The sequence below is a fragment of the Leptonychotes weddellii genome, chromosome 8 (assembly GCF_054177405.1).
Source record: "Leptonychotes weddellii isolate Sample4059 chromosome 8, ASM5417740v2, whole genome shotgun sequence".
NCBI classification, from domain to species: Eukaryota; Metazoa; Chordata; class Mammalia; order Carnivora; family Phocidae; genus Leptonychotes; species Leptonychotes weddellii.
Genome location: NC_138376.1, coordinates 54,352,454 through 54,366,157, shown reverse-complemented (window position 1 = coordinate 54,366,157; position 13,704 = coordinate 54,352,454). Strand labels below are relative to the sequence as shown.

Below are 13,704 nucleotides of genomic sequence, written 5' to 3'. Positions count from 1 at the left end.
TCTTTCTCGCTGTGTCTCTCTCTGTCAAATAAATAAATAAAATCTTAAAAAAAAAAAAAGAACTATATAGATTCACCAATACATATGACACACACTGTGTGTGTTCTGTAAGTGGCAGGGACTTTTGAATTATGGCATTCATTATATGTTGGTAATTGTAGAGGACTTCAGAGGTCAGTTTTTATTCATCCATCCATCGCGCATTCACGGAGCATGAACTGGGTGCCAGGCACTTAGCTAGACACTGAGGAGATAAGAAAACAATCACTGTTGGATAGTGTGTGCGGCAGAGCCCTGGACAGGAAGAGAGAGGGGACACTAACAGTGTTAGTCAACAGTGTTGACTCCAGGAGAGCGTGAATGCTGGAACCAGGAAACCTAAGGTACTTTCCATGAGCGAGCACCCACAAGGGACTCAGACTGGGGGAGGGGAAGAGGACAGCAGCAGGGAAAGCTTCACCTTGGTTGGTTAGGAGCTGTGGTAATCAGCCGGTGAAGGAAGCCATGGGGTGGGGAGGGTGTGTTTTGGGTGACTGCCTTAGAAGAGAAGGTGGGAGGAAGGGTTTGCTCCTCCACAGATAGGAGCAGAGATGGAGATAAAACTGTTTGGTATTCACTGAGGCCCCTGAGGAACCTGTGTAGAATATTGGGGCTTCAGAGACAGATGTGGGTCCCAGTCTGGCATCTATCCCTTACTGAATGTGTGGCTCTGGGCAAGGTATTTGGTTTCTTTAAGCTTCAGCTCTCTCATCTATAAAAAAGAAGATGATAGGGCACCTGGGTGGCTCAGTTGGCTAAGTGACCACCTTCGGTTTAGGTCATGATCCTGGAGTCCCAGGATCAAGTCCCACATCAAGCTCCCTGCTCAGCAGGGAGTCTCCTTCTCCCTCTGACCCTCCCCCCTCTCATGCTCCCTCTCTCTCTCTATCATTCTCTCATTCTCTCTCTCAAATAAATAAATAAAATCTTTAAAAAAGATTTAAAAAAAGAAGATGATAATACCTACCACTGCTATGAAAATTAGATAAGAAAATGTTTTTTTTCACCAAGTTAGAACAGTAATTGTCAGGGAGTTGTTTGGTTGTTTTCCTTTTTTTTTGTTTTTACCCATTGTCTATAATGTATAGCACTTTCGGAGGGAGGCAGTTCTGAAGTCAGAAAGCTTTCACTCAAATCCCTGTTGGCTCTCCCACTGCTAGCATGGGGATATTTGGCAAGTGATCTAACCTCTTTAAGCTTCAGATTTCCTATCTATAAAGTGTGGACAATAATAAATAATATCTGCCCCAGAGGATTGTGGTGAAGATTAAATAAGTCAATCAATGTAAAGTACTTAACCCAGTGCCTCAGCACTTGGTAAGCATTCAATAAATCTGAATTGTTGCTTGTTATTTTATTTTTTCTTTTCTTTTTTTTAAAATTTTTTTATTATGTTATGTTAATCACCATACATTACATCATTAGTTTTTGATGTAGTGTTCCATGATTCATTGTTTGTGTATAACACCCAGTGCTCCATGCAGAACGTGATGTTATTTTATTTTTTCTTATTTGAGAGTCCTCGTTAACTGGAATCCTGTCATAGACTGAAGTTTCTTTTCCAAGAAAATGCCACAATTACCTTGTTTTCAGCTCTGTGTTTAACGTCCCTGCATTTTAGGTTTGCTTATTAATTTTTCTCATAGGCCCTTTTCTGGAATCTTAAAGATGCCATGTTTTGAATAATTGTGAAGTTAGAAATGTTAAACAGTTTTTCTTTAACTAGGATTTCTTAAAATTAAAGGCAGCATAAATCATCACCCCTAATTCTAAAGCCCTGTCATATCTTTGTACTTTTTTTTTAAGATTATTTATTTATTTATTTGACAGAGAGAGACACAGCGAGAGAGGGAACACAAGCAGGGGGAGTGGGAGAGGGAGAGGCAGGCTTCCCGCTGAGCGGGGAGCCCGATGCGGGGCGCGATCCTAGGACCCTGGGATCATGACCTGAGCCGAAGGCAGACGCTTAACGACTGAGCCACCCAGGCGCCCCATCTTTGTAGTTTTCTAAGATTAAATGTCCTGCATCCTTTAAAAAAAATTAGTATAGGCCTGTCCTCTCCTGGCCGAAGCCCAGGGGACCAGAGCGAGACACCGGGACCATATTCCGACGCAAGCTGACAGCCCTCGACTACCACAACCCGGCTGGCTTCAACGCAAAGATGAAACAGAATTTAGAAACTGTATTGTTTGGCTTGAAGACCAGAAAATCAGACACTACAAGATTGAAGACAGAGGTAATTTAAGAAACATCCACGGCAGTGACTGGCCCAAGTTCTTTGAAAAGTATCTCAAAGATGTTAACTGTCCTTTCAAGGTTCAAGAGCAACAAGAAGCAATTGACTGGCTTCTTGGTTTAGCTGTTAGACTTGAATATGGAGATAATGCTGATAAATACAAGGACTTGGTACCTGATAATACAAAAAATGCTGACAATGCAGCTAAAAATGCAGAGCCATTGATCAACTTGGATGTAAATAATCCTGATTTTAAGGCTGGTGTAATGGCTTTGGCTACCCTTCTTCAGATTCAGTGTCATGATGATTACCTGGTAATGCTTAAGGCAATTCGCATTTTGGTCCAGGAGCGCCTGACCCAGGATGCAGGTGCTAAAACAAATCAAACGAAAGAGGGCTTGCCTGTTGCTTTAGACAAACATATTCTTGTTTTTGACACAGGAGATGCAGTTCTTAATGAAGCTGCTCAAATTCTGAGATTGCTGCATATAGAAGAGCTCAGAGAGCTACAGACAAAAATTAATGAAGCCATAGTAGCCGTTCAGGCAATTATTGCTGATCCAAAGACAGACCACAGACTGGGGAGAGTTGGAAGATGAACATTTTAGGATTTCAGATTCTTACCTACTTAGTACAATTGGGAACCATGTACACTCTGGCATGTGTTTGGAAATCCAATGTCACATTTTCAAGGGAAGAATCCTAGAAAATTGACCATGTTCTTGAGATTTACCATCATTGCTTTTTCTTTAATAAAGTTCAGGAAAGTGGAAAAAAATTAGTATAGTATCTTTTAAATTATTGCTATGTTATCTCTGTTTTTTTAGTACCATCTGCTTTTTGTTGTTGGTGTTGTTGCTTTAAAAACATTTTTTTAGGGGTGCCTGGGTGGCTCAGTTGGTTAAGCGTCCGACTCTTAATTCTGGCTCAGGTCATGATCTCAGGGTCGTGAGATTGAGACCCATGTTGAGCTCTGCACTCAGCGGGTTGTCTGCTAGAGATTCTGTCTCTCTATCTGCCCCTTCCCCCAACCCCCCCATAAATAAATAAATAAATCTTGTTTAAAAAAAGCAAACAAACGAACAAACTGAAAGTGCTCAGAGAAAGATAGGGGAACACATATAAGGGAGCAACACTGAAATGATTGTGGACATCTCATCAGAAGGATGGAGGCGAGGAGGTAGAGGAACATCATCTTAAAGTTCTGAAAGAAAAAAATAATCAAACCTGTCAACCCAGAATTCTATATCTAGTGAAAATATCCTTTATGAATGAAGGTGATAAAATCATAATGAAATTCCACTACATACCCACCAAAATGGCTAAAATTTAAAAGACTGAAAATACCAACTTTTGGCAGGCATTTGGGACTCTCACACAGCTGGTGAGCCTGTGAAATGGTATGTTCTCTTAGAAAAACAATTTGGCAACTGTTTTTAATGCTTAAAAAGTTAAACATGCATTTTTCATATGACCATCCTTTCCACTATTAGGTATTTACTCAAGAGAAATGAAAGCACATGTCCATACACAGACGTGGGGCCAAATACTCATAGCAGTTTTATTTGTAATCACCAAAAACTGAAAACAAGCCAAATGTCCATCAACAATTTTGATAAACAAACATGGTATATCCATACAATAGAAAACTACTCAGCAGTAAAGAAGAATGAACTATTGATACATGTAACACCATGAGTGACATTCAAAATGATTATGCTGATTGAAGAAGCAATACGAAAAAGAATACATGCTGAATCATTCTTCATTGACATAAAATTTTAGAACATGCAAATTAATCCGTAGTAACAGAAAGCATATTAATGGTTGCTAGGGGATGGGGAGGGGGACAAAGGAGGATAGAGAAGAGGTATTACAAAGAGGTGCAAGGAAACTTTTGGGGATGATGAATATATTTGTTTTCTTGATTGTGATGATGGTTTCATGGGAGTATACATATGTGAAAACTTATCAAATTGTATACTTTATATGCAATTAATCAAATGACAAATTAGAAAAATAGAGAAAGGGGTGCCTGGGTGGCTCACTCGTTAAGCGTCTGCCTTCGGCTCAGGACATGATCCCAGGGTCCTGGGATCAAGCCCCACATCGGGCTCCCTGCTCAGCTGGGAAGCCTGCTTCTCCCCCTCCCACTCTCCCTGCTTGTGTTCCCTCTCTTGCTGTATCTCTCTCTGTCAAATAAATAAAATCTTAAAAAAAAAAAAAAAAGAAAAATAGAGAAAAAAACAACAAACAAAAAAGAATGAAAACAATATAGATAAGTTTTTGGGTATATATATATATATATGTGTGTGTGTATATATATATCTCCTAATATATATAAAAACTAAGAGAATTTGTTGCCAGCAGATTTGCACTATGAGAAATGCTATGGGATATTCTTCAGGCTGAAGAGAAATAATACCAAATGGAAACTCGAATCTTCAGAAAGAAATAAAATGGAAATGATAAATATCATTTAATATAAAATGGTTAATATAGGTTAATATAAAAGACTGCCTTTCCTCCTAATTTCTTTAAAATACATAGAACTACTTAAAGCAAAAATTTTAATGTCTTACAGGGTTCATAACATATGTAGATTGAGTGCATGTAGCAATTATAGCTTAAAAGACAGGTTTGGGGGTGAATGGGCCTATGGTGTTGCAAAGCTTCTACACTGTACACTGATAGTAACTCTGTGTGGATTGTGAAAAGTTAACTATGTCTATTGTAACCCCTAGAGCAAACACGTAAAACGTAATGCAAAGAGATAGTACTAAAAAACCATTAGATAAAGTAAAATTCTTTTTTTTTTAAAGGTTTTATTTATTTATTTGACAGAGAGACACAGCAAGACAGGGAACACAAGCAGGGGGAGTGAGAGAGGGAGGAGCAGGAGCCGGATGCGGGGCTCGATCCCAGGACCCCGGGATCATGACCTGACCTGAAGGCAGACGCTTAACGACTGAGCCACCCAGATGCCCCAGATAAAGTAAAATTCTTTTTTTTAGAAGATTTTATTTATTTGACAGAGAGATAGAGAGCACAAGTAGGCAGAGAGGCAGGCAGAGAGAGAGGGAGAAGCAGGCTCCTCACTGAGCAGGGAGCCCGATGCGGGGCTCGATTCCAGGACGCTGGGATCATGACCTGAGCCGAAGGCAGATGCTTAACTGAATGAGATACCCAGGCGCCCCAAACTCATCAATGTTTAATGTAAACATTTTCTTTTTCTTTTTTTTTAAGATTGTATTTATTTATTTGACAGAGAGAGAGCACAAGCAGGGGGAGCAGCAGAAGGAGAGGGAGAAGCAGGCTCCCCGCTGAGCAGGGAACCCAGTGGGACTCGATCCCAGGACCCTGGGATCATGACCTGAGCTGAAGGCAGATGCTTAACTGACTGAGCCACTCAGGTGCCTCCAAATTAAGTTAGCTTCCATCAAAGTCTTCCTATGGTTGAAAATATTTTATTCTGACACTAAACTTCAGCAATCAAATGAAGCAAATGAGAGCCAGCCAGCAGAAGGAATCTATTATTAGATTCCTAACCTGAAGCAAAAGTTGTCTGCAGAAACCCTCTTTAGATGTGCTCATGTTCACTGTGTGACAGGACTGTGGAAGAACATAAAAGAGCATGCAGCTACAGAATGGAACCTGGGAGCCTTCAGGGTCAGAATGCTTAATTGGAATTAGAGGACAGGACTCTCTGAAACTGGAAGAAATACATTTTGTCCTGGTTAATCATAAAATGAAGCAATAGTACATGAATATTTTGCTCACACAACATTTTGTATGGCACAAATGGCCACAGGAGTTCATAAGATGAGCAGAGGAGAGGACTCAAGCACAGCTGGCTCACCTCCTCGCTTAGGTGTCATTTCATACACTGCATTCCCAGAGGGGTCCTCTCTATCATGTCTAAAAATGTTCCCTGTTATAGCCCCTTCTTTGTTTCCTTCTTAAAGCTTATTGCAACATATAATTATCTTATTCATTTGGCTACTATTTCAGCATTGTCTCCTCTACTAGAATGTACATTTCATGAGAACAAAAATCTTGTCTGAGGGGCGCCTGGGTGGGTCAGTCGTTAAGCGTCTGCCTTCGGCTCAGGTCATGATCTCAGGGTCCTGGGATCCAGCCCCACATCGGGCTCCCTGCTCCGCGGGAAGCCTGCTTCTCCCTCTCCCCCTCCCCCTGCTTGTGTTCCCTCTCTCGCTGTGTCTCTCTCTGTCAAATAAATAAATAAAATCTTAAAAAAAAAAAAAATCTTGTCTGATATATTTTTTTTTTAACCATGGTATCTGGTGTCTGACACATAGTAGATGGTCAATAAACATTTGTTGAATAAATGGAGAGGAAATCTGGGCCTGCAATCTGCTTCTCCTCAAGTAAATTTATTCCACTGACACATGTATGCTATATCCAGTTTGAGAATTAACCAATCAACCATAAAAACCTTTCTTTAGTATTACAAATCATTCCAAAATTCTTATGTTTTCCAGTAGCCCTCCTAATGTGCCCTGGTCTTTTTCTTGTTTGAGTTTGGACTTGCACTATGTTTTCTTGCTTGGTTTTTTTTTTTTTTTTAGTAGGCTCCACACCCACCATGGGGCTTGAACTCACCCCTGAGATCAAGAGTGACATGCTCTACCAATTGAGCCAGCCAGGTGAGCCGTTCTTGCTTAATTGTTTTAGGTTTGCCTACGAGTGACAGGTCAACCCCCGCCCTGGTAAGGGCAAGGAACATCCCTAGACATCACTGTCCTGATATCTGCTTAGCAAATAGAGAATGACATTTTCATGTGACCTAAAAAAAAAGGAGTTGATTGCACCCATAAGTGAGATTGGCTTAGAAACAAGTAGAAGGTGGTAAGGGCTGAGGGAGCTCGTTGAGAACAAAGACATGTCCCTATTTCTTCATCTATCCCCCCAACCTCTTCATCGATCATCCCTTCTTTCAGCAAGCATAGCATTTACTAAGCTCAGACTTATACCAGAACTGTTCTAAATGTTTTATGCAGGGGCGCCTGGGTGGCTCAGTCGTTAAGCATCAGCCTTCGGCTCAGGTCATGATCCCAGGGTCCTGGGATCGAGCCCCACATCGGGCTCCCTGCTCAGCAGGGAGCCCGCTTCTCTCTCTCTCTCTCCCTCTGCTTGTGCTCTCTCTGTCAAATAAATGAAATCTTAAAAAAAAAAATTATTATTTCAATATGTGCAATGTCAAGTGCTTTCATTTGCTCTCACTGAAGTCTTTAAACAGTATTCGGGGTCACTTATAAATCCCTGAAACAATACTTTTCTTATGGAAGGCTGCTTTAATGCTAGAAGCAGATCAACACAGGATGATCATCTACAGAGACTGGGGAAGGTAGAGCCTTCAGGGAATGGGTAAGTCCTTACACCATCTTCAGGGACCCGAGTTTCTTTTACTCTACACATACCATAAATTAGTTATATAGGTGGCTATTTTTAGAGTCAGGCTCTCCTGTTACAAAAGGATTTTCTTTTTTATGAATGCTTTCTCTCCTTGACTCTCTTACCCAGCATTGACAAACAGGCCCAGGAAAGACTATGTCCTACAACACAGGGTTTGCAAATTTGGACTCCCTACTGGATTGCATTAAGGTTTGCACATAGTTCATCATGACATATGTGTCATCTTCGATTGGTGATGTGACCATGCTTATTTTTTAAGGACTTTTTTTTTTTTTTGGAGCAGTTGTTGTTATTGCTGTTTTAGGTTCACAGTAAAATTGAGCAGAAGGTACAGAGATTTCCCATATATGTCCCCTCCCAGGCACAGCTTCCCCCAATATCAGCATCCCCCACCAGAGTGGTACATTTGTTACAATTGATGAACCTACATTGACATATCATTATCACCCAAAGACCATAGTTTAATTAGGGTTCATTCTTGGTGTTACACATTCCATGGGTTTGGACAAATGTATAATGACATATATCCACCATGATGGTATCCTACAGAGTAGTTTCCCCGCCCTAAAAATCCTCTCTACTTTGCCTATTCATTCCTCCTTCCTCCCAACCCCTGGCAAGCTCTGATTTTTTTTACGGCCTCTATAGGTTTGCCTTTTCCAGAATGTCATAGTTAAAATCATACAGTATGTAGCCTTTTCAGATTGGCTTCATTCACTTAATAATGTGAATTTAAGTTTTTCCATGTTCTTTCATGGCTTGATGGCTCATTTCTTTTTAGGGAAATTATATTTCATTGTCTGGATATACCACAGTTTATTTATCCATTCACTATCTGAAGGACATCTTAGTTTCTTCCAAGTTTTGGCGGACGATGCTCTTTGGACTAAAAAATAAGTAATCCAAGGAAGCAACATTAGAGATTTAAAAAAAAATATTTTGGGTCTCTGAGGTAAAAAATAAAAGTTAATACAAGTGGATTTGAAAAGATATTCTGCCAAACTCAGGAGAATTTTGAGACTCTTCCAAAATAGATATTTATATCTAGAAACAACACTTGCTTAATCAGCAAGTAGGCCACATTTCAGTAGTTTTGTCCTAGTTTGTGTGCATTTAAGTACAAAGATCAGTATTAAGTTACATTGCTAGACTGTTTTGATAATGCTTAATAAACAAAGGGAGACTACAATGGCAGATTGTTACTTGACTCTAAATTTGTTGAATATAAAAGAAATACAAAAAAAAAAGAAAGAAAAAGAAATATCAATGGGCAAGGAAAGTTATTCAAAGAGTGAGAATATATGGTAAGGGAGAGAATATGGGGAAGTAGGTACTCATACTTTTGGTGGGACTGAGAATCAATGCAGTCTTTTTCTGAAGGCAATTTGGAAGACTTTTCTAAAAATTTTTTTCTTTTTCTTTTTTTTTTTTAAAGATTTTATTTATTAGACAGAGAGAGACACAGTGAGAGAGGGAACACAAGCAGGGGGAGTGGAAAGGGAGAAGCAGGCTTCCCGCCAAGCAGGGAGCCCGATGCGGGGCTCGATCCCAGGACCCTGGGATCATGACCTGAGCCGAAGGCAGACGCTTAACGACTGAGCCACCCAGGCGCCCCTAAAAATTTTTTTCTAAAGATTTTATTTATTTATCTGACAGAGAGAGAGATAGCGAGAGCAGGAACACAAGCAGGGGGAGTGGGAGAGGGAGAAGCAGGCTTCCCGTGGAGCAGGGAGCCTGGGATCATGACCTGAGCCAAAGGCAGACATTTAACTGCTGAGCCACCCAGTAGCGTATCTTTCGATGAAGTTTCTACAGATTTGTCCTATAAAAAAATACACAAGTGCTACATGGAAAGATGCTGACAATATATTAAATGAAGAAAACAATTTGCAATAATAGCAGTGATCCCTTTAAATATAGACTTGTATAAAACCAAAATTATCTGGAAGGTTATCTCCAAAATGTGTTAAGTGATTACCTCCTGCGAAGTGGGATTGGGGTTTTACTAGTTTTCTATTACTTTGTAACGAATTACCAAACTCAGGGACAGAAACTAACACCTAGTGCATTATTTTATGGTTTCTATAGGTTAGAAGTCAGGCCCAGGGTGCCTTGGTTCTGTGTGCATAGAATCACAAGGCTGAAATCAAATTGTCACCCAGGTGGAGTTCTCAAGTGGAATCCACTTCCAAGCTCATTCAAGCTGGCTGAAATACTGTGACTTACAGTAAGAAATATATATTTGATCTCCATTGCAGTTCTATCACAGAGCTCCTAAAACACTTGGAATTTCCTAAGTGATGAGAGCGGTAAGGATGTCTTTCGTTATGTTAATGAGGTAATTTTGGACCCCACCTCTGGGTGGGGGCTCGTTGCCAAGAGAACCAACCACGTGTTTAGAGGGTTGGAACTTTTATTTTAGTCCCACCGCCCTGACCTTCAGAGAAGGGTGAGGGGCTGGAGGTTGAATCAATCACCAATGGCCGAGGATTTAATCAGTTGTGCCTATGTAATGAGGCCTCCATAAAAACCTGGAAGGACAGGTTTCAGTTTCCCAGTTCATGTAAATTTGGGGAGAGTGGTGCACCTGGAGAGAGTGGGGAAGCTCTGCATCCTTTCCCTATTCCTTGTCCTTAGGATCTCTTCCATCTAGTTCTTCCTGAGTTGTATCCTTTTATAATAAACGGTAATCCTTTTAATATGTGTTTCTCTGAGTTTTGTGAGCCCCTCTAGCAAATTGATCGAACCCAGAGAGGGGGTGGGGGTTGTTGGAACCTCCAATCTATAACCATGGGTCAGAAGCAGAGGTGGTAACCTGGGCTTGGGACTGGCATCTCAAGTTGGGGGGTATAGTCTTGTAGGAATGGGCCCCTAACCTGTGGGATTTGATGCTACTTCAGGGTATAGTATATACACAATATATGTATTGTGTCAGAATTGAGTTGAGGGGTGCCTGGCTGGCTCAGTCTGTAGAGCATAGGACTCTTGATCTCAGGGTTGTGAGTTCAAGCCCCACATTGGGCGTAGAGCTTAGTTTAAAAAAAGTGGGTGGGGCGGCTGGCTGACTGAGTTAGTGGAGCACGCAACTCTTTATTTATTTATTTATTTGAGAGAGAGGGAGAGAGGGAGAGGGAGAGAGAATCTGAGCACAGAGCCCAACATGGGGCTCCATCTCACAACCAGGAGATCATGACCTGAGCCAAAACCAAAAGTCAGGTGCTTAACCAACTGAGCTACCCACACACCCCACAGCATGTAACTCTTTTTTTTTTTTTAAGATTTTATTTATTTATTTGACAGAGAGAGACAGCGAGAGAGGGAACACAAGCAGGGGGAGTGGGAGAGGGAGAAGCAGGCTTCCTGCTGAGCAGGGAGCCTGATCGATCGGGGTTGTGTGTTCAAGCCCCATGTTGGGTGTAGAGATTATTTAAAAAAAATCTTAAGAAAAAAAAGAAAAGAATTGAGTTGAATTGCAGGACAGATCTCCTGCTGGTGTCTGAGAATTGCTTGGTGGTGTGGGGAAACTACACCCCCTACCCCCATGGGAATTGGCTACCAGACTCATTACTGGCAGAATTCCATTCCTTGTAGTTTTAAAACTGAGGTTCCATTTCTTTGCTGCCAGTCAGTGAGGGCTGCTTGCTCTTAGCTCCCAGAAGCTGTCTGCATTCTTTGTGAGACGGTCTCTACCATCAGGTGTGCCTAATCCTTCTCATCTTGCAAACTTCTCATTTCCTCTTCTGCCATCAGCCAGAGAAAACTTTGATTTTAAAGGACGCATGTGATTAGGTCCAACTCAGGTAATCTATGCTGAGGTTGACTATCATGAGTAAAATCCCTCCTATTCACCGTTCTTGCACCTCAGGGACATGCACACCAAGGAGACAGGAAATCTTGGGGACCATCAAGAATTTTGCTCTCCACAGGGGTGGAGGTAAGAGGAGGAGTATTTTCATTTTGTGCTTTATACATATTTGTAATGTTTGAATTTGGGGGGAAAGAATATGCGTCACCTTTTGTACTTCGAAATGTCTGGAAGGATATACCCTAATATTTTAACAATGGTTAGTAGGAATAAGATTTTTTTAAATATTTTATTTCAAAGTATTATCTATAGCCAATGTGGGGCTCAAACTTATAACCCTGAGATCAAGGGATGCATGTTCCACTGACTGAGCCAGCCAGGTATCCCCTAAAGTTTTATTATTTTTTAATTTTTTTTTTTTAAAGATTTTATTTATTTATTTGAGAGAGAGAGAATGAGAGAGAGCACATGACGGGGGGAGGGTCAGAGGGAGAAGCAGACTCCCTGCCGAGTCCCAATGCGGGACTCAATCCAGGGACTCCAGGATCATGACCTGAGCCGAAGGCAGTCGCTTAACCAACTGAGCCACCCAGGCGCCCCTATTTTTAAATTTTTTTTAAAGTAGAATCTATACCCAATGTGGGGGCTTGAACTCATGACCCTGAGATTAAGAGTCACATGCTCTACCAGCTGAGTCAGCCAGGCATCTCCAGGAATAATATAGCCATAAGGTAACCAACTTTTTTTTTTAAAGATTTTATTTATTTATACATGAGAGACAGAGGCAGAGGGAGAAGCAGGCTCCCCACGGAGCAGAGAGCCTGATGAGGGACTCGATCCCAGGGCCTGGGATCATGACCTGAGCTGAAGGCAGACGCTTAACCAACTGAGCCACCCAGGCGTCCTGGTAACCAACTTTTTATCATATAAAAATATAAGAATATATAGAATAAATATAAGAATATGAAGTTATTTCCATTTTAAAATTTAAAAAAATTCATGCAGGTCATTGACCAAAAGAGCTAGCAGAGTTTATACTGATGCCATTCTGGCTAATGATAGTTCTTTGCCATGGTTGTAAATATACGTCCTAATAATGCAGCATGGCCAAGATGTGAAACTGTGAATGCATTTGAGAAGAGTGTAGATAAATTCCTGGATGATAGACACACAGATTATCAGGAGCACTGCAAGTAGGTAGCATCAGGGGAGAAAACATCATCTGAGGATTTAGGTTACCAGGTCCTCTGACTGGCTGGAAGCAGGTCTCACACTTCTGTAGCTCTTGCCTCTCGTCTGTAAAATGAGGGCTTTAGACCAGATGAACCCTAAGATCCATGTGTTTTGCTCAATCTTTTTGAGATTGGTACCATGGTTTCTAACAAAATTCTCCTAGTGTTACCGTCCTAAATAAACACAAGCTGGATTATTAGCTTGATGCCGAGAGGCAGGTTTTATGTTCTTAATGATCAGCATGTTCCCAGAAAGGAAGGGTTGACACTGGATTAAGCTGGGAAAACAAAGTACAAATACAAAATTTGGGGGCGCCTGGGTGGCTCAGTCGGTTAAGCGTCTGCCTTCGGCTCAGGTTATGATCCCGGGGTCCTGGGATCTAGCCCCGAGTTAGGCTCCTTGCTCAGCGGGGAGTCTGCTTCTCCCTCTGCCCCTCCCCCTGCCTGTGCTCGTGCTAGCTCTCTGTCTCAAATAAATAAATAAATAAATAAAATCTCAAATAAAAAACAGTTTAAAACAGACAAACAAAATGTGACTGAAAACCAGAATGAGCAAGTCAGGCAGGAAGAACTACAGGACTTTGAAAGGTGGCAAGGGAAGGAGTCTCTCATAGGAGCCTTCACAATTTAGAGGTCTGAAGAATAAAAATATTTTTCATCCCATCCAAAGAAAACAGGCTTCTTCTCAGAGTCAACACCAAGTAACTCACTCCTTATCAGGAAGAGAGAATGTGAAGAAAAAAAAAAAAGGAAGAGAGAATGTGTTTGGGTCATTTCATATTTGTTATATGTAGGTCAGAGAGCAAAATCCCTAAGTTCAGGGTAACACACAGCAAAAACAAACTGCTAAACTAGATTGATTTTGTATTTTCTGTTCTTTTCCAGCAGGTCTTTGTTTCCTGAAAGGAAGGGCTGATGCTGATTAATTGAGAAAACAAATTTGGAATGGTAAAGT

General features: G+C 41.0%; 1 pseudogene; it reads left to right on the top strand.

Annotated features, from left to right (window-relative positions):
* The first annotated feature begins 360 nt into the window (after positions 1–360).
* LOC145722885 (tRNA-splicing ligase complex subunit RTRAF pseudogene) lies at positions 361–3,054 on the top strand (annotated as a pseudogene).
* Positions 3,055–13,704: the final 10,650 nt, after the last annotated feature.